The 22,780-nt window shown below is 43.6% G+C and overlaps 1 long non-coding RNA gene across 1 annotated transcript in view; it reads left to right on the top strand.

The window, feature by feature from the left end:
• LOC142018695 (uncharacterized) overlaps window positions 1-22,580 on the top strand; it is a 54,822-nt gene extending 32,242 nt beyond the window's left edge. The window contains exons 2-3 of the long non-coding RNA XR_012646887.1: window positions 20,874-21,077; window positions 22,502-22,580. This is a non-coding gene — a long non-coding RNA (uncharacterized LOC142018695). The remainder of the gene's footprint in view (window positions 1-20,873; window positions 21,078-22,501) is intronic.
• The last annotated feature ends 200 nt before the right edge of the window (window positions 22,581-22,780 follow it).

The following is a 22,780-nucleotide window of genomic DNA, read 5'->3' as shown; positions in this document are numbered from 1 at the left end:
TGTGCCTGTGTTTCCTGTACACTGCACCAGGGAAAGTGAGGTGCATAAAAAAGGGATTTGCAGATGCCAATACACTGAGCTTGGAGCCATCTGAGCTAACAAGTAGGAAATGCTGAGGAGAGGCAGGGAGTCTAATTCCTTCCCCGGTAAGCAGTGGCCTTCCCTGGCCCAGCAGCTGACGGTGTGGCTGCCAGCCTCACTGAACCTCTGAGCAAGGCAGGGGGGCAGGCCCCTGCTCCGTACCCCCAGAAGGGCTGGGACCTTGGGGTGAAGGGACATTTCTGGGGGTAGCCAGCTCTTAGCACCACCTGGACCACTCTCCTGCCCAGAGCCATCCGTGCCACCCAGCACTCCCACCTCCCCAGGCAGCCCTAAAAGCCAGCCAGATTGTGCTGTGTAGGGTGTTGGTAGTGATTTAAGGGGGTTGGGACTCTGGCAGAAGTGCCTGGGAGCTTCAGGCCCTTTTGTATTGCCAGGGCCCAGGGCAACTGCCTCCTGTGCCGCTCCGTTGGTGAATCTGGCAGGTGCTGATTTGTCATGCTGGCCCCACAAGCACTTTGCTTTTTCCCCTCCTTGCATTGCCTCTTCCCCAAGGCTTCTATGGCCCACCAGTGTCTGGTGAGTGCCTCTTCTCCTCCACCTCTGCCCCCGTCTGCTCATTGCGTCCCTCCTCTCTTTTACCCCTTACCCTATGAAAGTCCCATCACCTTGTGTTCCTCTTGTACTCCAGCCAGCTTCTGCTCACTGCCTTCCTTGTGGGGGGCAGACTGGGGGTTGGGGGCTTGCAGGGGAGGGACCCAAGACAGGGCGGGTGGTGCAGACCTCATGGGGGAATGAGGATGGAGTAAAGGAGAGGTGAGTGGTGGAAGCGAGAGAGCCAAGCGTGGATGTGGCCTGCGGTGGAGCAGGAACGGGGCCTGGGGTGCAGTGGGGATCAGAGCCACAACTAGGCATATTGGCATCCTGGGCAAAATTTTATTTACATGCCCTCTTGCCTCCAAATTCAAAAATGTTCCTAGTGATTATTATTATTAATATTTATGTGCCTCCTGATTCCTGTAAGTTCCACTAACTTCCCACCAGCACCCCATGGCCCCTTCCCACCTCTGCATCCCTGTTCCCTCCTGTCCCCTTACACATCCTTGCCCCCCTTCTCACCCCATGGGTTGAGGAGTTGGCAATATGTCTCTCACCATCCTCCTCCCTTCCCCTGCCCTCTGGCTCTCCCCTCCCCAGCCGGGCTGTGCCTGCTGCCATCTTCTCCCTCCAGCCTCTCACAGCCTCTCCCCCACACCCTTCTGCTTCCCTCCATTCCCCTACTCAGAGTCGCCCCCTGTCCCTATTTGCAATGGCGGGTCTGTGTAGGGAATTTAACTTGGCTGCCCATTTCCATCAATTTGTTCAGATTTCAGCTTTTGAGCATGGCCCTGTGTGGCACTAGTAACCCTGATGCTGGACTCCACTTGACTGTCACTTCACAAAGTGAAGTACCCTGGAGTTTGTGCCACAAAACGTGCTGTACTGTGAAATCCCACATTTCCTGAGCTCCTGTTTGCCACAGCTGTGAGAAAGTCAAGTGCCCTTTGTAGTATTTGTAGTCAGTGAATGTTTAGCGGTTATTTATTGTATGGCTTGTATGGAAAGGGCACATGCCATCAAGGTGAATAAAAGTATGCAAAACCTTAACCTTTAGAGCTGCATTCATCACTTCATCTTCTATAAAAAAGGCTTTAGCCTCTGACCTAGAAGATACAGTAGAGGAAACTGCTCCTCTGTCCTGTAAGGGAAGATTGAAAGAACAAAACTCACTGATAGTTTCCTCACTAGGGGTGTTAGCCTCTCAAATTTATATTTCTCTTACTTCTTTCTAAACCAGTCAAAATGCATGTAATGTACAAAGGGGATCGTCTCAATCCCTCTAACTAAAGCATCAGTGACTTAGACTTTCCGAGACAAAGAAGCAAAGATTCATTCTTAAGAATGGATTCCTGGCTGCTGATTTTGTTTGCAAAAGAAGTTTAAAACATAACGCTTTTTTTTTTTTGAAGAAAAAAGAAATGAAGTAAGCTGTGTGCACACTGGTGCTTGTAAAAGCCATTGTGGGAAGTTTTGTACTAGCTGTGAATTATCACCTTGTTCTGTAGCTTGATTAACACTTGCAGCTGGGGAATAATTAAAATGCCAATCAGTTCTGAAATGGAGCAAAACAGCTCCTCCATTTTATTTGCCAGTATGAAAGCTAAATGGCTGAGCACATCAGACACCTAGGGCTCATCAAGAACACACAGTCTACCCCCTCCCTCCACCATTTCTCTAGAGACAGCTCTAACTGCAGCACAACCCCTCCCTGCCTCTCATACTCAGGGCGGGATTGCATAGAACAAGGAAGAAAAATGTTGGGAGAAATGTGATGAAAGGGTTTACGCTGCTTGAGAAGAGAGGTATACAGCAAGCAAAGTTCAAATATCAGGCCCAAATGTGAATGTAACAAATGTTTCATATGTGTACAAACGTATTTAAGTATTACCAGCATTTTCACCCTGGGGCGAGGGCAAAAAGCCAAAACGGAAGCCTAGTAAACGTAGTTTTACAGTGAACAGTGCTAAATTGAAGTTTGGGGAGCTCTACTGCTTCCTGCTTCTTATACATTTGGCACTTCTAAGATATTTTAGTGCCAGAATGGTTTCTTATTTAAGAGAGAATTTTTTATCTGTGGTAAGCTAATTATTTTACAGCAATTTGTTCTAATGAAATGTTAAGCTCATGCGTTGCAAGACCATCCCTTTCTTGTTTCAAAGGGCAGGCGACTCAAAGTCTCCGAAGGCCTACTGTTCCTATTGTGGAAATCAGAACTCCCACTGAAGTCAATGAGAGTAGGGTGGGACCCTACTCATTTGCAGAATTCGTAAGGCCTGGCACTGGGTCTATGTCTAGACTAGAGATTGGCTGTTTTGTTGACAAAACCTGTGGATCATCCAGATTTCTAAGTGTGTCCAGATTCCCAAGCGTGTTCTGTTGACAGGAAGTACATAGTTCACTGTACATAGTTCACTGCACTCTGGTTTGTTGTGAATAGTTTTGAATTGCACTGTTTATTTTTTGCACACTTTTTTTGAGTAAAAGCCACGTAATTGTTCGCCACACCTGCATCCTTCTTCATGTGAAGGGGATGTGGAGGGTCAAGGAGGCGAAGGGAGGAGTGAGGTGGGGATGGGGTAGAGCTGTGGGCCCAAGGCCCCTAGTGGGGGGGCCCTGGAGACATTTACTGAGGGCCACGGGAGAAGCTCTCCCTCAGGACCTTCCAGATCTGCACCCCATCCTGTTGGGCTTGGCAGATGGGAGCTGTGCCCGGCTGCTCATATGCGCAGCCCTCACAGCTGGCAGCCACCCCCACACCTTGGGAGGAAGGCCTTCCCCTTTCCTTCCACAATGTTGTGCAGGACACAACACACTGCCGCAACTTGGGGGACATTGGGATCCCCCACATCCAGGTGGATGAGGAAGCACCACAAGCATGCCTTGAAGCGGATGAAGATGCACTCAGCCTACATCCTGGCCCAGTTGAGACGGGCACTGAAGAATTCCAGGCTGGGGTCCAGCTGGCTGGTGTACGGTTTCATGAGCCACAGTATGAGGGGGTAAGGCCATGTCCTGCATAATGCAGAGTAGCATCTGTTCATCCACAACCGCCAGCTTGTGGCAGAGGATCAATGTGGCCACCTCTAGATTCTGACACAGGCTGGAGTTGTGGAACACACAGGGATCATGCGCCCATCCTGACCACCTGATGTAAATGTCCAGAAGCTGTCTATGTTGGTTGACTGTGGCCTGCAGCCCCATCGAGAAGTAGCCCTTGCAGTAGATATACTTGGCCACGCTATGCTCCAAGGCACAAATTGGAATGTGGTCCCATTGATAGCCCTGATGCAGTTTGGGAACCCCAGGGTGGCAAATCTGGCTACAGCTGCGTCCATGTCTCCCATACGGATGACCCTCCACAGCAGGATGGAGTTGATAGCTGTCACGACCCGCAGAGGGAGAGGATATGAACACACACATCAGGGATAGAGGGATGGAGTCCCTGGGCCCTGGTGGGGGTTCTCCAGCTACCTCTTGGCCCCTCAAGCTCTGCAGGAGTCCCCCCTCTGAGGCTACACCACCCCAGCAGCAGGGCTGTGTGAGGGCAGGACATCACAGTTCTCTGGGGATGGTGCTTCCCCTCAACCTCAACCACACCCCTCATGCCCCCAACCCTGCTTCCTGAGGTTCCCTCTTGGGTGGGACACCCCCCCTTCCATGTGCAGGGACTGTAGCCCAAGAGCGATTACCTCCATGAGGAGGGCCGCAACAGTGGACATCCGCATGCTGAACTGGTTGCCCACTGAGTGGTAGCTGTTGGGGGGTGTTAAGCTTCCAGAGGGTGACTATAACTTGCTTTTCCATGGGGACAGTAGGCCACAGCCATGTGTCCTGTCTCCAGAAGGTGGGAGCAATCCAGGCACAGAGCTCCAGGAAGTTAGCCTTCCACATTCAGAAGTTCTGGAGCCAGTGCTGGTTATCCCACTGCCCCATGAGCAGCTGGTCCCACCAGTTGGAACTGGTACCTCCAGATCCACCTGTGCACCTGGGGGGGCAGGCGCAGGTGTGACTATCCTGTAGCCGTCATGAGGTCCTTGCAGGTGTTCTCAGGCTCATTCTCCATGAGGAAGAGGAGGACAGCCATTAGAAGGTTCAGAAGATGCTGAAGCACCTCTGTGTGGGGCCAGTGCAAGCCTGCAGACTGCTGTAGCACCATGGCTCCCTGGAATGAGCTGTGTCTCCCAGGGGCAGGGAATGGGTGTCCGGGGGGCCGGGGGAGGCTTTAAGGGAGCGTGTTGCCAGGGCTCCATGAAGGACATGCTGACCTACGGCCCTGTCTGCTATGGTTCTGGGTGGCTGTTTTGCCAGTAGAGCGGATGGGCAGTCTGGCTGCTTTCTGTCGACAGAGCAGATCACTCTTTCAATCCGCATTGCTGTCTGGATGTGGTCTGTCAACAGAAGTTTTGTTGCAAGATATCTTCCGACAAAAACTTCTGCTGACAAATCTCTATAATCTGGACATAGCCTGGGGTGCAGGACAGACTTTGCTGTCCAGAGCAATGCAGTAACCTTCATCATTCTTGGCCACTGGCCATTAGTAAAGCTAAACATTTACTGCAATCATTTTTGTTTATGTGCTTCTTTGTTTTGAGTTATGTATTTTGCTGTGCACTTGGGTATACTAATCTCGTGCTATTAAATGATATGGGATGTGCGTGTGTGTATGGTTCTGGCTTAGGAGACTGTTTTGAGTGTGCTTTTTTGAACATCATAGGTATTTTTTCCATTCTCTAGTGATGTTTGCTGGACAAACCAAAGTAAAAAGGTTAAAAAAAAAGCCAAAAACTTTTGGAGAGCTACATTCTGGTCAAAATTAATTGGAAGAACGTGGATCTGTTCTGTATCACTACTTTCATTCAGAACAAGTGTCTGTCATGATTTTTAGTTTTGTAATTTTCTTTCGACTTTGGGGTGTAGAAATAATTGCCCTCTAGAATCAAGAAAAAATCCCTGCCCATTCCCAGGACAGAAGGGTGCAGTGGGAAGCAAAATGAGCAATAGAATAGAGGTTACTGTTGACTTGCAGTCCACCACTGAGACAGACAGATTGAACTACATGCAACCGCAACCAAGGGCACTATCTGTGATGAAGGCGGGGCTGCAGCCAAGTATACCGGGACCCTGCTTGCTCTTCTTCATGTTCCCCTGACAATCAGGGAGTGAGGGGAAAGGACGCCAGTTGTGTGCATGCCTCTCATTTCCCGCTGGTGAGGGGAGGCAGAAGAGAGGTAAATTCATACAACCCGTGTACTTTCCCTTGCTTCCTAATTGTCAAAGGAATAGGAAGAAGAAAAAGGGGTGTCCCAGTATGCTTGTCTGCTGCCTCCACATCCCCCCACCCTTTTGAAATGGCATCCTTAAGCACAATCAGAATTGGACAATCTGCCATCCTCTAGGCTTAGAATAAACTTATTAAAACTCTCTTGTATCCATACTTACTGTGTGGAAGCATGCTTAAAAATTAATAAACAAACTATGCTAGTTATTCATCACATGAATTATTAGAAAAACCAGGGAGAAATTTGCATTGATTTTGTCGTATAGGCTTATATGTGTATTGATACTAATCGGTATTAATATTAAAAATGTTAAGTTACCAGGCTCAATACAAGGGTAACTGGGTAAAATGTAATGTCCTGTGATATATAATCTATTCATCCCTTCTGGCCTCAAACTATTTGAATCTATGAAAGTGCTAAGTAGTGCGGAATCAGGCTTACTGATTATGGCATAGCTACCCAAAAAGAAAGACCAGCCTATATTAGATGAGGATCCAGCTCTTAATTGGCAATACAAGAGTAAAGAAATCATTATCTGAGCTTGTATGATTTTTTAAAAATTAAAATTAATAGAAGTGTATATTCTGACCTGGTGTGAGAGTTTAGGGAAATGTTACTACTGTGCCAGTGATTATCTGTTTAGTGGGAAAATAAACAGGATTTTTCGCATTTTGAAATGGGGGGATGGGAAGATGGTTATTTTCCCAAGGAACGTCTTTTTGTGGTAGGCCATTACAAAGCAATAAACGGATCAGCAATACTTTTGTACCCAGTGGAGTATTTAAATATCATTGTGACTGAGACTTGATATCGTCTTAGCTCTCATGTTAAATCTATATGGGAATACAGATTAAGAGCTAGTGGAGCGCAATGACCCAGGAAGCCTTTAGAGGCTACAATGCCAAAGAATGTTGATGGGAATTTCTTGCTGTGTATTATTGAGTATAAATAACAGTATATGAGGAATTGTATCCATAGGTAGACACCTATATTGGATAGATGGGGGACTGGAGCTGTGTCTTGGTCAAAGTGTTCACTGTGAATAAATGGATTTGTAACAGGCACTTGCACACCCAAAATAACAATTAGAATGGAGAGAGCAGCTGATGTGTAGAGAGAAACAAGAGGAACTGGTTTCTCTGTGTAATCACTTGAACAACAGACCACACATGCACAATTAGGAGCAGGAGGGATGGTGTAAGACTCATGCACTGGCTTTTAAAAGTCTATTAACATTGTGTTCAAGGACACTTAAAAAACTGTTGTGGCCAAATCATGTCTGTATCAGCATCTTGTGAAAACATGTATTTCTGTGAGCACTGTTCTTCAAAGGAAGCTGATGCTGGAATTACTGGTAGGCGGAGATTATAGTGGAGGTAGTACCACTCTACGTATAGTCTTGCCATTTCTAACACCTTCAACACCTCAGATTTAGGTGCCCCTCTAAAGGTGTTACCATGCTTACTGTCATGATATGAATACACAACAACGTTCACAAGTCTGGTTATTTTGGGCTCACCAGTATGTATTCAAAGCAAAAGCTTTAGTTTGGGCATTTCTCAACGTAAAATAAAGCAGAGAACCTCATTTCCAGTGATGACAGACTATGATTCTGTATTGTAGAGCGTGGAGACAGGTTGCTTTGCTTGTGCAAAACCCCATTTATTTTAAATGATCTCTGCACTGATGAAGCAGAGACTCTGTATTCTTTTGTTAGGGACATAGTCTCCTATATGGATGTATAAACAAGTAAAGCCTGTAGGTTACATCATCTAAAGCAAAAATCCTCACGGCTCTCCTTCACTTGGCTTCATAATTAGCTCTTTATTCTGAGTCGCTGAGTGTGTAAATCTTTATGAATAGATTTTTGGATTGTTTTACATGGTATTATCTCTGCTGCCTAACAATAACTGTTTACATTCATCTGTTACTGCTATGCTGTCAAGTAAAGGAGGTCCAAAATGTTCCTGCACTTCAGAGGATTGCATATTTATATTTCATGTATTTTATTAGAATTTTATCTTAGAATTTCTCATTATTTCTCCACAAATATAATATAGGTTAGTATTTGTGTAAGTCCAGCCAGCCTCCTTGTGTGCATCCCTGCAAAGATCTGCTACTGTAGAAAACTGTTACATATAATTGTGATAATCAGTTATATGCCCCCATTATGTACAAATATATATTTCAAACACAGGAAAAAGGCAGGAAGTCAAAGTCTGAAGGGTCAGGTGACTGCTTGGGTTTGTTGACTGGTTTAGAGGTATGAAAGTACTGCACGGAACATTCTCAGTGAAGTTCAAAGACCTGAAAAACACACCATTTTTTGAATAATTATCCTAGTCTCTCTTGAAACTTTCAAGGTTAGGAACTTATTTTTTATGATCAAGTCTCTCATCAGAAAGCTTGGTATATCAAAATTCTGTCTGTTGCAATGCAAAAAAAGAAGAGCATGTGGAGGGCAATGAAATGGCTTAATATATAATTTAAAATGTTTTCTCATGAAATATTGTGATAAATATTTGGCACTTTCACACAGGTCTTGTGGTAAGTGTCATGTAGGTACTATCAAATATATCAGTATTGAAACAGAAAGTCTGCAGTCAGTGAGGCAACAAATAAAGGTTCTTGGGTGTGTGTGGGTGGGGGTGGTAGTGTTTAAACTTCGGTGTGCAGTACTTTTATTTGGACCTTAACCATAAAAAAATCCGAGAAAAATATATACTTAGATTAGAGAACAGATAATTAGTGGTTGCCTGTAACACAGAGCATGTTCAATCTGTGTAATTACACCAAATCAAGCAGAAACACTATTATCAGCTGTTAAATGCAATTGTACCGTTTGCCTTTTTACCTTTGTTTTTCCACTTGAGATGAGACGTGACACCTTAATTGAATATATCTTGATGCCGATGTCAAATTTTAAAATATACAAAAGTGTGTCTCTTTCCCCCATGTTCCATCAGGTCCTGGTGAACTGTTCTAAAAGTAGCTGAGATCATCTTACAGTGGCTGAGAAGCTTACTGTATCTGTGTTGTTCACTGCATAGGGAATTTGACCTTGTAAGAGTGGAGAAAGACTATCTGGAAAATAGACAGAGACTGGCTAATCTCAATGGAAGTTGATATTGTCCTCATGATAGACTACCATCCCTACATGCTGAGTCTTTTAGAACTGTCAACAGCCTTTGATATCATTGAGCAGGAAGTTTTAGGGAGTTGCCCATGAATTCTGGCAGGCACAGACTGAATCACACTACAGAGGTTCTGTTCTGACTACTTATATGGATCCCAGAGGTGAAGAGTGGTGTTGGGCAATTGCTTATCTTCTGGAAGGCTGTCATGTGGAGTCCTGCATTCTTTTGTCACTCCTGCTCATCCTGTTTGTGAGGCAGCAGGGGAGAAGAAGAGAAAATGAGATGGATTAGGCTGCAGTGTCTTTAGTATTGTGAACAGTACAAAGCTGTACAGATTGTACTGTCTCCCTGCCTGGCAAAAAGGGCTGACATTCAATCCAGATGAGATGAAGGAGATTCTGTTAGAGTTAGATTCTGTTAGATTTCTGTTAGAAAGGAGCTATCAGGGAGGCCGAGCACTTAAACCCTGCTGGTAAGCGACCAGGGAGCTTTGCGACCGGGTGCTTGCAAACAGGGTGAGTGCTAACAGGAGGGAGTTTTGAGCGGGGAGTTGAGAGGGGGAGCTTGGAGGGAGCCAGTGACTTCTATTGCCCTTAAACTTAAATCCTTATAACAACCTCTATCTGAAACATTTAATTAAACCCTCATATATAATTAGAGTAGGAAATGGAGGCAGAAGCCCAGCAGCAGAGTGGGGGCTATCCTGTTTTTTGTGTCGAGTGCAATATGTACGACTACCTACCCTGTGGGCGGGTGGCGTATGTGTGCGCTCGATGCAAGGAGCTCCTGGTCCTCAGAGACCGAGTGCATGCTTTGGAGGCCAGGGTGGCTGAACTGGAGGAGCTAAGGAAGGCAGAGGTGTTTGTTGATGAGACTTTCCGGGACATAGTAGGGCTGTCCCACCTCCAATCTGACAGTCCTGATGCTGTTACGGAGGATGAAAGGCTCAGGGAAGGAGAGCAGTCAATGGGAGCAGAGGGAAACCATCCCATAGTTGGGACCCCCATTCCAGAGGGTGCTATGGTATCCTCTTGCGCCGAGGATACTTCTCCAGGGGAAGGAGCACCAGCTGTTAGGAAGAAGCAGGTTTTAGTAGTGGGGGATTCGATCATTAGAAATATAGATAGTTGGGTTTGTGATGACCGGGAGAACCGTATGGTGACTTGCCTGCCTGGTGCGAAGGTTGTGGATCTCTCGAGGCATCTAGACAGACTTATGGGCAGTGCTGGGGAGGAGCCGGTGGTCGTGGTACATGTCGGTACCAATGACATAGGGAAGGGTAGAAGAGATGTTCTGGAGGCCAAATTTAGGTTACTAGGAAAGAGACTGAAATCCAGAACATCTATGGTGGCATTCTCTGAAATGCTTCCAGTTCCATGCGCAGGGCCAGATAGACAGGCAGAACTTCAGAGTCTCAATGCGTGGATGAGACGATGGTGTAGGGAAGAGGGGTTTAGATTTATTAGGAACTGGGGACACTTTTGGGGTAGGGGGAGCCTATACAGGAATGATGGGCTCCACCTAAATCAAGGTGGATCCAGACTGCTGGCATTAAACATTGAAAAGGTCGTAGAGCAGTTTTTAAACTAAGAGGTGGGGGAAAGCCGATTGGTGCGGGGGAGCACGTGGATCGGACGGAGACTTCTCTTACACGAGGCTCCATAGATAGGGATTCCCTAGAAGTTAGTCAGATAGGGAACGTGGGAAATAATATATGGGCAAGATCATATGTGAAACAATCACATATAAAAAAATCCAAGGCGTCTGTGAAAGGCGGACATATAAATAGTGGTAGTTTTTTAAAGTGCTTTTACACAAATGCTAGGAGTCTGTCTAATAAGATGGGTGAACTGGAGTACCTCATATCAAAGGAGGAAGTTGACATAATAGGCATCACAGAAACATGGTGGAATGAGGACAATCAGTGGGACACTATCATACCGGGATATAAATTATATCGGAAAGACAGAACAGGTCGTGCGGGTGGCGGAGTGGTACTATATGTGAAGGATAATATAGAATCAAATGAAACAAAAATCCTAAAGGAATCAAAATGTTCCATAGAATCATTATGGATAACAATTCATTCCTCTAATATGAATATGGTATTAGGAATATATTACCGACCACCTAACCAGGACAGTGATAGTGATGCTGAAATGTTAAGGGAGATTAAAGAGGCTATCACAATAAAAAACACAGTAATAATAGGAGATTTCAATTATCCCCATATTGATTGGGTACATGTCACCTCAGGACAGGATTCAGAGATTAAATTTCTTGATGCCTTAAATGACTGCTTCTTGGAGCAGCTAGTACAGGAACCCACAAGGGGAGAGTCAATTCTTGATCTAGTCCTGACTGGAACGCAGGATCTGGTCCAAGAGGTAACTGTTACTGGACCGCTTGGAAATAGTGACCACAATATAATAACTTGTAATATTCCTGTGTTGGGAAGAACACCGCAGCGGTCAAACACTCTGGCATTTAATTTCAAAAAGGGGAATTACACTAAAATGAGGAAGCTAGTTAAACAGAAACTAAAAGGTAGAGTAACTAAACTAAAATCCCTGGAAGCTGCATGGAAACTGTTTAAAGACACCATACTAGAGGCCCAACTTAAATGTATACCCGAAATAAAAAAACACAGTAAGAGACCTAACAAAGAACCACCATGGCTTAACAGCCATGTTAAAAAGGCAGTGAGAGAGAAAAGGGCAGCTTTTAAAAAGTGGAAGTCAAATCCTAGTGAGGAAAATAGAAAGGAACATAAACACTCCAAATTAAGTGTCATAATGTAGTAAGAAAAGCCAAAAAAGATTTTGAGGAACAGCTAGCCAAAAATTCAAAAAATGATAGTAAAATGTTTTTTAAATACATTAGAAGCAGGAAGCCCACTAAAAAAGCAGTGGGGCCCTTGGACGATAAAGATATAAAAGGAGCGATCAAGGAAGACAGTGCCATTGCGGAGCAATTAAATGATTTCTTTGCTTCAGTCTTCACGGCTGAGGATGTTACAGAGGTTCCTAAATCTGAGCCAGCCTTTTTAGGTGACAAATCTGAGGAACTCTCCCAGATGGAAGTGACATTAGAGGAGGTTTTGGAGTTAATTGATAAGCTGAATAGTAACAAGTCTCCAGGACCAGACGGTATTCACCCAAGGGTTCTGCAAGAACTCAAATGTGAAATTGCGGAGTTATTAACAGTGGTTTGTAACCTATCCCTTAAATCCGCTTTGGTACCCAATGACTGGAAGATGGCCAATATAATGCCAATATTTAAAAAAGGCTCCAGAGGAGACCCTGGCAATTATAGACCGATAAGTCTAACATCAGTACCAGGCAAATTAGTAGAAACAATAGTAAAGAATAAAATTGCAAGGCACATAGAAGAGCACGAATTGTTGGACAAAAGTCAGCATGGTTTCTGCAGAGGGAAGTCGTGTCTAACTAATCTATTAGAATTCTTTGAAGGGGTTAATAAATATGTGGACAAGGGGCACCCAGTGGACATAATATACCTAGATTTCCAGAAAGCCTTTGACACGGTCCCACACCAAAGGCTTTTATGTAAATTAGGTGGTCATGGGATAGGAGGAAAGATCCTTTCATGGATCAGGAATTAGTTAAAAGACAGAAAACAAAGGGTGGGAATAAATGGTACATTTTCACAATGGAGGGGGTAACTAGTGGTGTTCCCCAGGGGTCAGTCCTGGGACCGATCCTGTTCAACTTGTTCATCAGTGATCTAGAAAATGAGGTAAGCAGTGAGGTGGCAAAGTTTGCAGATGACACCAAGTTGTTCAGGACAGTCAAAACCAAAAGGGATTGTGAAGAACTACAAAAAGATCTCAGCAAACTGAGTGATTGGGCAGCAAAATGGCAAATGAAATTTAATGTGGGTAAGTGTAAGGTAATGCACATTGGAAAAAATAACCCAAATTACACGTACAACATGATGTGGTCAAATTTAGCTACGACAGATCAGGAAAGGGATCTTGGAATTATAGTGGATAGTTCTCTGAAGACATCCACGCAGTGTGCAGCGGCAGTTAGTAAAGCAAATATGATGTTAGGAATTATTAAAAAAGGGATAGATAATAAGACAAAAGATATCATACTTCCCCTATATAAAACTATGGTACGCCCACATGTTGAGTACTGCGTGCAGATGTGGTCTCCTCACCTCAAAAAAGATATATTGGCATTAGAAAAGGTTCAGAAAAGGGCGACTAAGATGATTAGGGGTTTGGAATGGGTCCCATATGGGGAGAGGCTAGAGAGACTGGGACTTTTCAGTCTGGAAAAGAGGCAATTGAGGGGCGATATGATAGAGGTATATAAAATCACGAATGGTGTGGAGAAAGTGAATATAGAAAAATTATTTACCTTTTCCCATAATACAAGAACTAGGGGACACCAAATGAAATTGATGGGTAGTAGGTTCAAAACTAATAAAAGGAAATTTTTCTTCACACAGCGCACAGTCAACCTGTGGAACTCCTTGCCGGAGCAGGCTGTGAAGGCCAGGACTCTATTAGGGTTTAAAAAAAGAGCTTGATAAATTTTTGCAGGTTAGGTCCATAAATGGCTATTAGCCAGGGGTAAAGTATGGTGCCCTAGGCTTCAGTACAAGGGCAGGAGATGGATGGCAGGAGATAAATCACTTGATCATTGTCTTCTGTTCTCCTTCTCTGGGGCACCCGGCATTGGCCACTGTTGGCAGACGGGATACTGGGCTGGATGGACCTTTGGTCTGACCCACTATGGCCATTCTTATGTTCTTATGTTCTTTAGTAATCTGGAATATAACTGTAGGAAAAAATAATAATTAGTTTTTAATATCCAGGCTACAAACTTCCACTGTTTTTTTTCACTGATCATATCACAAATTCTGCATGTAGTCTGTAGTCCACAAAGCACTTAAATCTCACCATTTCATCATGGTTGGACTGTTCTGACATTTAAAAAAACTAGCCAACCAACCATACAAAACCACTGACATCTAGTTCTTGAGGCAAACAATGCCTTGTTAGAAAACATACAAACTTTCTAATTGGTATCTCACAATGTGTTATGATTTCTTTCCTTCAGGCAGCTAGCCAAGCTGCATACCACATGTTATTTCAGTCCAGCACTGGACTTTCCCACAATACAGAAATCATGTCTCAATCAAAATAACAGCTAATAAGTTTCAGGCTTGTCATGTTTCCAGTGGTACCACAGGACCATTAGAATTTTAGGGTCTGAATCTGAACACTGGGCAGTTGGTCCTCTTTTGATGTCACAGCTGAGGACCAGTTCCCAGTGGTGCACAGCTGAGACCTTGAGAATTGAGGAAAATGTCTGTAGTCACTAAAAGGTTTAATACAAAAAAATGGAAGGAGGGAAGAAACTTTAGTTTTCCAGGGGTTTTCAAACTGTAGGTCCGGACACCAACATCGGTTGTGACAATGAGGTCACCAGGGCTGGCTTAGACTTGCTGGGGCGTGGGGGCTAAAGCCAGTGCCTGAGCCCCACTGCCTTGGACTGAAGCCCAAGCACTGAGAAGTGAGGTTCAGGCTACAGACCCCCTTTCTGGGCCTGAAGCCTTTGGGATTTGGTTTTGTCTAACCCCTCCCACTACCGAGGATGGTGGGATTTGGACTTTGGCTTGGCTTCCCACCCCTTATCCCTATCTTGGGTGGCATCAGGCATCTGTCCCACCTACTGGGGTTGTGTAGTAATTTTTGTTGTCACAAGGGAGTCACAGTGCAATAACATTTGAGAACCCCTGCTCTATTCCATTTTCCTTCTCAAAGCCTATTGAATACAGTGAACACAGGGCTAATACCCATACTCCATTTCTTTAAAACACCTCACAGTTCAGCTTCACAAGACTTCAGAGTAGGCCTGTTTCCTCTGAATTGCTGCTGGACACAGTGCCTAGGCTGCAGAAGGAAGCAGTTGTTTCTCTTTGAAATCTTGTCCGTAGAGGAGTGCTACTGGTGGCACTTCAAAGGGAGATGAATGTTTTCCCCTTCCAACCATCTGTGCTGCTCAGCAGTGCTACAGGGCAATGGTTCTAAGGTAGCCGAGATCAATCAGGGAGTCTTCAATAGTGAAGTAGTGTTATTATTTGTACTGCAGTTATGCCTAAAGGTGCCAACCAAGGTGAGGGGTTCATTGTGCGAGGCACTATACAACATTGTAATAAGAAAGCTTACTGGAATGCTAATTCCAGTTCTGTTATCAATGTGTTAGAAAGGATGTTGGCTTCATGAAATGGTTCTGAAAAGAGCTACAAGAATCATTCAATGATTGGGGAAGCCTGCCATTAGAATATGAACATAAAGAAACTTAACCTATTTAGTAACAGAGAGAAAGCTGTGCTAGTCTATATGCTATCAAAACAAAAAAACAGTCTAGTAGCACTTTAAAGACTAACAAAATAATTTATTAGGTGAGCTTTTGTGGCACAAACCCACTGGGTCTGTGCCACGAAAGCTCACCTAATAAATTATTTTGTTAGTCTTTAAAGTGCTACTAGACTGCTTTTTTGTTTTAACATATTTAGTTTAATCAGGAAAAGGTTGAGGGAAGATTTGATTACAGTCTAGAAGTATGTACAAGAGGATGACAATTCTAGCAGTGGATAATGATAAAGACACACCAAGATCCCATGGCTGGAAAATGAAGCTAGATAAATTCAGACAAAAATTAGGCACAAATTATTCACAGCATGAGTGTTTAAACCTAGAAACAATTCTGGAACATTTGATGTGATGAATTCTCTGCCATGTGATGCTTTAAAAATGAGATGTATGCCTTTCTAAAAGAGCATATTTACTTTTGAAGGATGATGGTGGAATTGTGAATGACCTTTTTATCTTAGATTGCATTAAAATTATACAGGTGTCAACTGCTGGAGAATAGTTTTGGACTTCACAATATACTAGTCGTACACATCATTTTCTATTACTTCCCATATAACAACTGTTCAGAGCGGTGTTACTGAACAACTGTTGTACTTCAGGATTGGTTTTTGAATGGCTGCTGGTGGTTATGGTGAACTGGTGTTAGTTCATTCCAAATGTTTCACATACTCATCAAATTCAATTAGTTAAACTATTGCTGCTGGTTCAGTGGGAATTTTCTTGAGTATAACAATAGGTTTCCATTGCTGATCTTTAAAACTTTTAGTTTAAAGAACTATACTGGGGCACCCTGTGCACACCTGCATAATACTAGTTTCTGTAACTGAATGTTGGTCGCAGAACATGTATCTGTTAAATCTAACCTGGGCAGAGAGGCAGTTTTATGTCATTATATCACATTTCAGATTCTGAATTTGGAATTAATCCCAACACATTGCAGGTGAATAACAGAAAGACTCACTGGATGTTAATCTTTCAAGATAATGATACCCAGCAGCATTAGACTGAACTCACACATATTTGACTGTGATTGCCAGTACTAGTCATATATCTCAGAATAATTATGATATATAATAAATGAATTGCTGATTCTACTTTTACTGATATTGATGTAACTTCAGTGACTTAAATGGTTTTACACCTGTGTAAATGAGACGAGACTCAGGCATTGAAAACTTTATCTTTATTTCTCTTCAGAGATCTCAAGTGACAATTATCTGGGCATAGTTTTTACTTTGTTTCTTGACTGATGCATAATTGTTCTAAACTGCTGAATTTTTTTTTTAACTTTTGTGAAACTACATGTTGAATCTCTCTAATTTGGAACTCTCTCATCTGGTAAACTCCATAATCCAGCGTGATTTTAGTTAGCTGGATTGCCACTTATCATGAGTGTGGCCAAGTTTCCCATGGTCCCATAAAGTTTGTTTCCAGCCACCAGACCTGGCTCTCAGTGTTCTGTGCTGTTGTTTTGCTGTAATTTACACCTAAATGTTATCTAGGAAACCAGTAAGCAGTGGAAGTGTTGGTAATATGATGGCCAATATTGACCTCACATCGTCCAGCAAATTCCCTCGTCTGGCACCAGTCAGGTCCTGAGGGCACCAGATGTGAGAGGTTCAACCTGGACAACATTTAGTGCCCAGTTGTTATTAATTATTTGTTATTTACAAGCTGTTGTTTTCTATTTGCATTACCGTAACACAGAGGAGCCCTGAACAAGAGCTCCATTTTGTTAGGGTTTGTACAAACGCAGGACAAAAAGTTGGCCATTACTCAAAAGAGTACACAACTAGAGAGAATAGGTGAAAACAACAGACAGTGCAAGCATGGCACAAGGTAGCAAAGATGTTTAAATTCTGATGTTGACACAAGAAATGTCATACATCTCTTTCTGTTCACTAAAGAGTTGAGCTGGGCAACATTTTGTCTGATCATTTTTTACTGAAACAATTTGCAAGTTTGTATTGAAGATGAATTATTTTGGTTTTTCCTGCAACCCAAACACACACCTTCTTAAAATTCTGGAAAAAATATAGAAATGTGGACATTTTTGAAACAAACCATTTTGATATTTTGAAGCTTACTATAATTCTGTATTTTAAGAAAGATTAACACTCCAAACTAAACATTTAATTTGGGTTGAACTAAATGTGTAAGTCGATCAAAATAAACTTGTCTTCAGCCTTCAAAAATGAGCAGAAAGCATGCACAGATATTTTCTGTTAAAAAATCTTAGGTTTTATACTTTTTGCCTTAACGTTCTTATGAGCCTCTTTAAAAAGAAAACTTGGTACAAATTCCATTACAATCAATGTTCTCTACTTATTTTCTTCTGATTAAGAAAGGCTCTGATCTTTCTTTTTACTGATTTGATCAATTAAATCTGGAAACCATATTTTGTTACTGAAACATTTAAAGAAATTGTCTGATATTTTGATTTGATCATCTGACTTGATTTTCTGTTTACACGGCAGGTCATCAGGAAGTGGAAGGCTATTTCTGGTGATCATTTTTGCTGTTCCATTATTGGTGTGGAAAATAGTCTACTTAGACTTTTTTTCATCTGTAAATTTGATACATTTCACCTTGGCCATGTCTACACTTACAAAAAATTTTGAAAGAATACTAATGAGGTGCTGAAATTAGTATTCAGCACCTCATTAGCATGCCGCTGGCCGTGGCACTCCAAAAGTGCCATGGTTTGTTTATGTGTGGCTCGTCTACATGGGGGTCTTTTTTGAAAGGACCCTGCCAACATCGAAATCCTCTTATGACTATGAGCTGATAGGAATAAGGGGATTTCAATGTTGGCAGAGTCCTTTCGAAAAGGTCCTTCCGTAGATGAGTCTCAGGCGAGCAAACTGCGGCACTTTGGAAGTGCTGTGGCAGGAGGCATGCTAATGAGGCACTGAATACTAATTTCAGCACATCATTATTATTCGTTGATTTGACCATTAGCATGGCCATTTCGAAGCTTTTGTAGACATAGCCCTTCTGTTTAATATATGGCACCAATCCAAAAAAAAAACAACCCTACCAGTGTTATGGAAATTTCCATAACAACCAGACATGATATGAAAATAACATTGTTTAGCATTGTCAAGTTTAAAACTGAGGCAGTGATAGGACCACTGCTACTAATTCAGTCTGATAGTCAGAAATGCAGATTTTATGTTACAAATATATGTGGTTCTGTATTGTGAGCTATATTGTGCCATCAGTTATTAAATACATCTTCCCATTGGCATTATATTTAAAATCAATGACATAATACAGCTGTATTTATATATATAAACTAATAATTTAATTGCATTTTATATTTAATAATTACATAATTACATGTCTCATATGGGTGCTAGATCATTTTTGTCCATGTTTATTTACAACTTCACTCAATTCTAATAGAGTTTTGAGGCATACTGACTTTTCCCCAGTGTATTGTGCTTATCTATGTGTCTGATAACTCTGTTCTTTGCGAAAAGTTCATCGAATTTGCCTAGTATTAAAATTAGGCTTACTGGCCTATTATTACCAAGATCACTCTTTTTAAATCATGTAGTTCACATGTGTCAATGGCTAGAACTGGGATACAAGGTGTGAAAAAAGCCTAAACCATGGACACAAAAAATAAAGTTATGCACAAAACTGAAAATGAGTGAGATCTGTCCACGCAGTGTAAATAATGCTTGCTATAATCACAGAATCATGATTCTTTTTTGGAAATAATCATCGACAATAAAAGTGAGTAGTCCAGGTAACTTCCAAACTAAATGAGTGATGTTCCTTGAAGACTGTGTCTACACTAGGAACTAACTTTGAAGTTAACTTTGAAGTTAGGCACTACTTTGAAGTAGCCAGAAGAGAATCTACACACATTTTCCCTTACTTCAAAGTTAACTTTGACATTTCTGGGAATGGAGCAATGCCCTACTTTGAAGTTTAACTTCAAAGTAGGGTGTGTGTAGACACTCAACTTCCAAGTTGCTTACTCTGAAGTACTTCTAAGTTATTTATGTAGTGTAGACATAGCCAGAATGAACTAGAATTCAGAAGTACAGATTCTAAAGTCAGAATGGATCATTGCGGTCATCTGATCTGACCTCCTGGATAGCACAGGCCAAAGGACTTTCCCACAAGGAATTCCTAGAGCAGATCTTTTAGAACAATGTCCAGTTTAAATGTTGAGGAAAAATTCTTCATAATCCCGAGTAAATTGTTCCTGTTGGTAATTACCTGCACTGTGAAAAGTGTGCATTTTATTTGCAGTCTGAATTTGTCTAGCTGTAACTTCCAGCTGTTGGATCATGTTATACTGAGGGGCCTATAATCAAATATTTGTAACCCATGTGTAGCTATTTATAGACTGGAATCAAGTCACTCCTTAACCTTCTCCTTGTTAATCTAAATAGCCTAAGCTCCTCGAGTGGCACTGCCAACTGTCCAGTTGGGCAAACCTAAAGATCCTTGCTCTGCCTCCATCCCTCCCCTTCCCTGATGCTGCATCCCTGTCCTGTCCTTTCTCAGAGGCCCTGACCCTCCTCTCTGTATCCCCCCTGCCTCTGTCACTCACTATCCCCCACCCTCACTCACTTTCCTCAGGCTGAGGCAGCAAGTTGGGGTGCAGGAGGGGATGTGGGGTGTGGACTCTGTGAGGGAATTTGGATGTGGAGGGCAGAAGGGTTGGGCTGTGCGAGGAAGATTGGGTGAAGGAGGGAGCTGGGGTATGGGAGAGAGTTTGGGTATAGGATGAAAATCTAGGCTGGGGCAGGAGGTTGGGGTTCAGGAAGGGGGAAGGGAGTCGAGTTACCTTACGCAGTGCATCTCCTGAAGGTACAGCACTATGGAGGTGGCTTCTCCTAGGTGGGGGATCAGGGAATCTCTGCATGTTGCTACCCACAGTTTCTGGCCAATGGGAGCTGTGAAGTTTTCCATCTGGATGGAGGTAACCTGTAGAGAGCCCCTGCTCCCTTGAAGGTCCATGGGGACTATACTGGCTGGTTCTGTGCGTGGGTGCAGAGTGAAAGCGGATAAGGGAGATTTCTTTTGCTCTGCTACCACGTCAGACTGTTATTACCTCAAATCTCCCCGTTCAGCTGAGGTAGCCACTGGGAGATGGGGCAGGAGGGGTTGGCTGGAGTCTATCACTATAAGGCATGTTTTCTAGTCCTAATTATTCTCTGAATCCTCTCCAGTTTATCAGAATCTCTCTTGAACTGTGTATTATATGATGTAGGTCCACTGAGGTCAACAGAGGCTGCACAGGCAGAACTTGGTGCATCAGAAGAAAAGTATGAGACTGTCCCTCAGTGCACAGGCACAGTAAGGTGCCATGCTTTAGTGGGCCCTGCCAGTTGGAGAGGTTGGAGAACAGGATTGACACTTTTCTGTCTTTCAAGACAGGTGGCTGGACCTGGTGACCCGACTTTTCTGAAAAAATGATGATCATCAGGGCAAATACGTACCTGATTCTGAAAACAAAAATACACATATGGCTTTGAGGACTGCACCGTTTTCCATTGGGAAGTTTGTCACCTGCTGAAAGTTGCTCTGAGGGTTGCTGATTTGAGCCGTATTCCAGGTTGTCTTCTCATCTGTCGCTAGGAGGTAGGTCTCACTTGTCAATCTCCTAGCCACAGCCCCATCGCACTCTGGGCAAGAATGTTGAATTCCCACCATTGATGCAAGAAGAGACTCACAAAGGCTACGTCTACACGTGAAGCCTACATCGAAGTAGCCTTTTTTGATGTGGCGACATTGAAATAGGCTATTTCGATGAATAACGTCTACACATCCTCCAGGGCTGGCAACGTTGATGTTCAACATTGACGTTGCGCAGCACCACATCGAAATAGGCGCTGCGAGGGAACGTCTACACGCCAAAGTAGCACACATCGAAATAAGGGTGCCAGGCACAGCTGCAGACAGGGTCACAGGGCGGACTCAACAGCAAGCCGCTCCCTTAAAGGGCCCCTCCCAGAAACAGTTTCACTAAACAACACAAGATCCACAGAGCCGACAACTGGTTGCAGACCCTGGGCATGCAGCATGGATCCCCAGCTGCAGCAGCAGCAGCCAGAAGCCCTGGGCTAGGGCTGCTGCACACGGTGACCATAGAGCCCCGCAGGGGCTGGAGAGAGAGCGTCTCTCAACCCCTCAGCTGATGGCCGCCATGGCGGACCCCGCTATTTCGATGTTGCGGGACGCGCAACGACTACACGGTCCCTACTTCAACGTTGAACGTCGAAGTAGGGCGCTATTCCCATCCCCTCATGGGGTTAGTGGCTTCGACGTCTCGCCGCCTAACGTCGATGTTAACATCGAAATAGCGCCCAACACGTGTAGCCGTGACGGGCGCTATTTCGAAGTTAATGCCGCTACTTCGAAGTAGCATGCACGTGTAGACACGGCTAAAGTAGATCTTCTCCCTCTTTGTGGCAGTTGAAAATAATTGGGTCTGGATAGCAGCTTTGAAGGAGGCAGGGGAAAGCACTCAAGCCCAAATTATCTGCTTGCCTGCCTGCCTGCCTTCTGCTGTCCAGCCTAGCTCTCCAGCTACCTCTGGGTGGCGGCATATGTCTCTCTGCAGCCTGCCTGGAAGGGGGAGAGGGAGTGTTTCTCTGAGAATCCTTCTGCCGTACTGTGACTGTTCAAGTATGTGGAACTTGCCTGGGAAAGGAAGAATGTCCCAGTGTTTAAAGGGGCTGGCTTAGAACTTGAAAGACGTGGCTTTGCTTTCTTCCTCTATCACAGTCTTGTGACCTTGTGCAAGTCATTTAGTACCTCAATTTCACATCTGTAAAATGGAATAATAGCCTGTTTTTAGGATAAATACATTGAAGATTATGAGGTGCTCAGATACTACAGGGAGGGGGACCATAGAGGTATCTTAACTAGACAAGCAGAACAGGGAAAATGGGGAAGGGAGGATCAAGTGTTTCTTTTGCCTTTGCATGACCAGGGAGCTGTAGCTGTAGCTGTGTGGAGCTTGTTGTATTCTCCAATAATAACTTCTTGTATTCTCTTTTCAGGAGGCGGCTTCCATCCCTGCATCCTGCTGCTGACACAGAGGGCCACTCTCAGCGGGGATGGGCATTCTCAAGAAGAAAGGTTGGTCTTCAGCCCTAACCCAGCTAAAATTAATTTAGCAAAAAAAAAAAAGGAAAGAAAGATGGGTGATTTATTCATTGTGGCCCTCACTTTACAGAGAAGGGAAGGTCAGTAAGAAGCTGATGCCAGCTGTGCTTTGTATCTGAAGTGCTCTTCATTTCTCATCCATGTGCGAGTGAGACAGAGTACGTGAATAGGCT

This window comes from Carettochelys insculpta, chromosome 10 (genome assembly GCF_033958435.1).
Source record: "Carettochelys insculpta isolate YL-2023 chromosome 10, ASM3395843v1, whole genome shotgun sequence".
Lineage (NCBI taxonomy): Eukaryota > Metazoa > Chordata > Testudines > Carettochelyidae > Carettochelys > Carettochelys insculpta.
Note: the sequence above shows the minus strand (reverse complement) of the source record. Positions and strands in the feature narration are given on the sequence as shown.